The sequence below is a fragment of the Dipodomys spectabilis genome, unplaced genomic scaffold, assembly GCF_019054845.1.
Source record: "Dipodomys spectabilis isolate Male_0828 unplaced genomic scaffold, ASM1905484v1 ptg000145l, whole genome shotgun sequence".
NCBI lineage: Eukaryota > Metazoa > Chordata > Mammalia > Rodentia > Heteromyidae > Dipodomys > Dipodomys spectabilis.
This window is the reverse complement of record NW_024870822.1, coordinates 23135531-23139592: the sequence shown is the minus strand read 5'-3', so window position 1 is coordinate 23139592 and position 4062 is coordinate 23135531.

Below are 4062 nucleotides of genomic sequence, written 5' to 3'. Positions count from 1 at the left end.
ATCTCTCTGAGACGAATACTTACATCTTCATTTTATCAGTTCTTTTGTTTGAAGTTTGTTTGTTTTTTAACAAAACATGTTTGGAATTTAAAAGAAGCCAGGTGTTCTAATACTTCGATCTCTCAAATTTCTGATTCTCTATATTCTTTCATTTCTACTTCTCAGTGGCTCATTCTTTCACAAGTTCTTACAATATCTCATCAAAACAACCAACAGAAGTTCACATAGTCTAACATCTGATTTCTTCCAACCATGCTTAGAGCTGTAGGCAGCCCATAGGTGGCCCTTCAAGTTATTGTGGGCAAGACTTCATATTTTGTTTTATTCACAACATGGTTCACGACCTTCCAGTTCCTAATATTAGTTTTGTGATACTTAGCTGATAAGCCACTTCCTCATATTTTGCGATCTTGTAACTAAAGGTCCTTATTCGGGGTTCATATATATATATGTATGTATGTATTAGAGTAGCCCAGCTATCACAAACATTCCTGAATCTCATTAGCTTTAGCTGTCGAAGATCCTGGTTCTAGCTGGGCACCAGTGGCTCATGCCTGTAATCCTAGCTACTCAGGAGGCTGAGATCTTAGTAGCTAGGATTCAAAATCAGCTTGGGCAGAAAAGTCTATGAGACTCTTACCATCATTAAACTTTCACATACACCCCCCAAAAAATGGAGATGGAGCTGTGGCTCAAGTGATAGAGCAAATGAAGCTCACGGACAGCACCTAGTTCAAGCCTTAGGCAGAAAAAAAAAATCCTGGTTCAGGTTTCAGAGACCTCAACAGAATCCTCAGATTTTGGTAGGCAAAGAAGGAAATAAAAAGAGTGTTAAGGCTGGGTATGGTAGTTCATTCCTGTAATCAAAGCTACTCTGTAGGCAGAGATCCAGAGGATTGAGATTCAAGGCCAGCCTGGGCAAAATGTGTGTGAGACCCCCATCTCAACCAATAGAAAGCTAGGCATTATGGTGAGCACCTATCATCCCAGCCTGTGAGTAAAACACAAAAGAGATCATGGTCCAGGTCAATCCAGGCATTAAACTGAACTCCTATTTCAAAAATAATGAAAGCAAACATGGATGGAGGCATAGATCAAGTCATAGCCTTGCCTGGAAAGCCTAAAGCCTTGAATCCAACCTTCAATACTGAAAAAGGAAAAAAAAAAATTGAGGGCTGGGAAGGTGGCTCAGTGGTAGAGCGCTTGCCTTGCATGCATGAGGCCCTGTGTTCTATTCCTCAGCACCACATAAGCAGGAAAAAAAGCCAAAGTGGTGCGGTGGCTCAAGTGGTAGAGCACTAGCCTTGAGCTGAAGAGCTGAGGGACAGCCTCTAGGTCCAGAGTTCAGTCCCCATGACCGGACCGCCCCCCCCCCCCAAAAAAAAATTGAAAATGCTGAGTATTGTGCATGAGTTTGTTTTTAGGGAAGTAGAGACAGAAATTTACATTCCCCAGTATCTGCTTCAAGAAAGACCAAAAATTCAAGAGAGCTGTGAAAATAGGATTTGGTGAAAACTTAATAGTCTATCAAAACACAATGTATTATATTTTAGACCTCATAGGAAGGTATGGGAAATGAGGCCCAGGGAGGGGCAAGGGATGAAGAAAGGTTGTTCCAGCCCTTGTGAGGGAGTCTAGAGAATAGTGATCCACTGGCTGGGGCCTCTGCCCTGGTTCTGGAAGCACTGATCTCCAAGGGCATCTAATTCAGGGTTGTAGTGATCTGTGGCTCCACTGTATGGAATGAGGAGTCATTTGACTGCTGTCCAAAGTTTGGAAATACTTTTTTTTTATTTTCAAACTCAGGTATGTAACACTACAGTTCAATGCTGGCACACCTCTGTGAGGCTTAACCTTAGGGACTGAGAGCCAGTGACCCACAAATCCAGCCTCCCCCCTGCCATTCCTTCTGCCACGCTGTACAAGGAGAACAATACAAATGATTTTGTGGCAGCCAGAAAGTGAAGGTCCTTTTAGGTGACATCAACCACCCTGCAAACAACACATCACTTTGCGACTGACCATAGGTGACCAGCCTTGTAGGGCTAAACAGAAATATCATGTTCCAGAGGCAATTTGTTTTTTTCAGGTCAATGTTGCGGTGAAACTACAAGGCCTGTTTCCATTTCACAGCTGCTTTGGCAGAGGCTTCAACTGCTTCAGGTTGAGCTTTCATTTTCACATAGACCAATGAGTACTTTTCCAGCTATTCTCTTGTAAAATGACTACCTTATCCTGCCTTTTCTTTGACCTCCCTTACTCATAATGGAGTAGTGTGGGTGAGGCCTGATGTACTCCTGCAGACCTCCCTGTAGGGCCATTTGGAGGTGCAAAAGCTCATTCTGCCTGCTGTTTGCCTCTATCTTACCTAGGGACAGGGGTTGGAACTTGTGGACAATGAGCCAGCTCAGCCCCGTCTGCATTGAAGTAGGCTAAGATTGGACATTGGCCACCTGGACTCCTGGCCTACAGCTGCTCTCTCTCTCTGGGTCTCCATTCACAGCCCGCCTTTGGCTCTGAGGGGCTCATTAACTAAAGCTCCTTCTGTAGTGTCTGGTCCCTGTGGAAGAGACCAGTTAAACCACCCACTCATGCCCCTAAGTATCTCTACTCCTCTTCACCTTAATGGCACATCCTTGGGCAATTCTGGCAGGCTTCTCTCTCAGTCATTTTCCAGCCATTGTAAAAGATGCCCACTTCGATAAACATGCTGTTTATGGAACACCCCTTGTCCAGGGGTGGGGGTTCTTCTGAAGAGAGGAACACAGTCCTTCAGCTGCTAATCTGTTTTTTATTCCTGCGCTCACATAGATTAGAGAACTATTAGAACAAGCTGAGGTCACAAGAAAGATGTGACTTCTCTAAGAGATGGTGTTGGTACTGGGAAATTCCATAAAATATCATTTGTCTCAGGCTGCCCACCACCACCTTGCATGTCCTTGGTCTGACATTTGTTCATTTATTCTCGTGTCCAACATTTACTGACACCTTCCCAAACTTCAGCCACCATGTGAGGCACCTACCCAAGAGATGGGTAAGATATGGTTCTTGTCTTTGAAGAAGAATGCCCAGGGAGACAGATACATAAATAAATTATGGTAACAAACTATAGGTAGAGGTCAATAATGAAAATGCTTAACAAATGCTGGAAAGCACAGAGGTGGTGACCCATTATGTTGGGTATGGTAGAAGTGGGGAAGAAGGTCACCAAACTGTTTACACTTGGCCTTCAAGATCGGCCTGATGGGGCTGGGAAGGTGGCTCAGTGGTAGAGCGCTTGCCTTGCATGCATGAGACCCTGGGTTTGATTCCTCAGCACCACATAAGCAAAAAGAAAAAAGCCGAAAGTGGCGCTGTGGCTCAAGTGGTAGAGTGCTAGCCTTGAGCTGAAGAGCTGAGGGACAGCACCCAGGCCCAGAGTTCAGGCCCCATGACCAGACCCCACCCCCCCCCCCAAAAAAAAAAAGATTGGCCAGATGAAAAAAGACTGGCAGGAGAAAAACTCAGGAATGGAAGTTCAGAGCAGTGAGAGCGACAGTTTGGAGAACCAGAGATGGTCTGGGGTAGCTGAGGGCTAGTTGGGGGTGTGAGGCCAGTGTGGACTGCATCTAGCTAGAGGACCAGTGGAGAAGGCGGCCCAGCAGAGGGGTCAAGGGCACAGCCCCTGGAGCCAGGTCTCTATGAATGCTGTTCCACATCAAGCCGTGTGTGCTTGACAACTTTCTTGTTTTGTGTCTTGTTTCCTTATCTGAAAATGGGAAGAGTAGTATACATCTCTGAGGTTGCTTTTTTTTCTTGATGACTAAATGAATGCTTACATATTACTGAGATGGTGCTTGACTCATACTAAGTTCTATGTGTGTTGGCAACAAAAGCAAACTCTATCAGAACAAAACCAAAAGCAACTATAACAGAAACCCCATAGAAACCAGCAGCGTCTAAACTGATAAAGATTAAAGTGAAGACAATAGCTGAAAACCAGGAAGGGAGACATTAAATTGGCAAGATGTGCTCCTTCCAGTATATGCTGAGCAGGGGGAACCCTCACCCTTTTTGCCATTC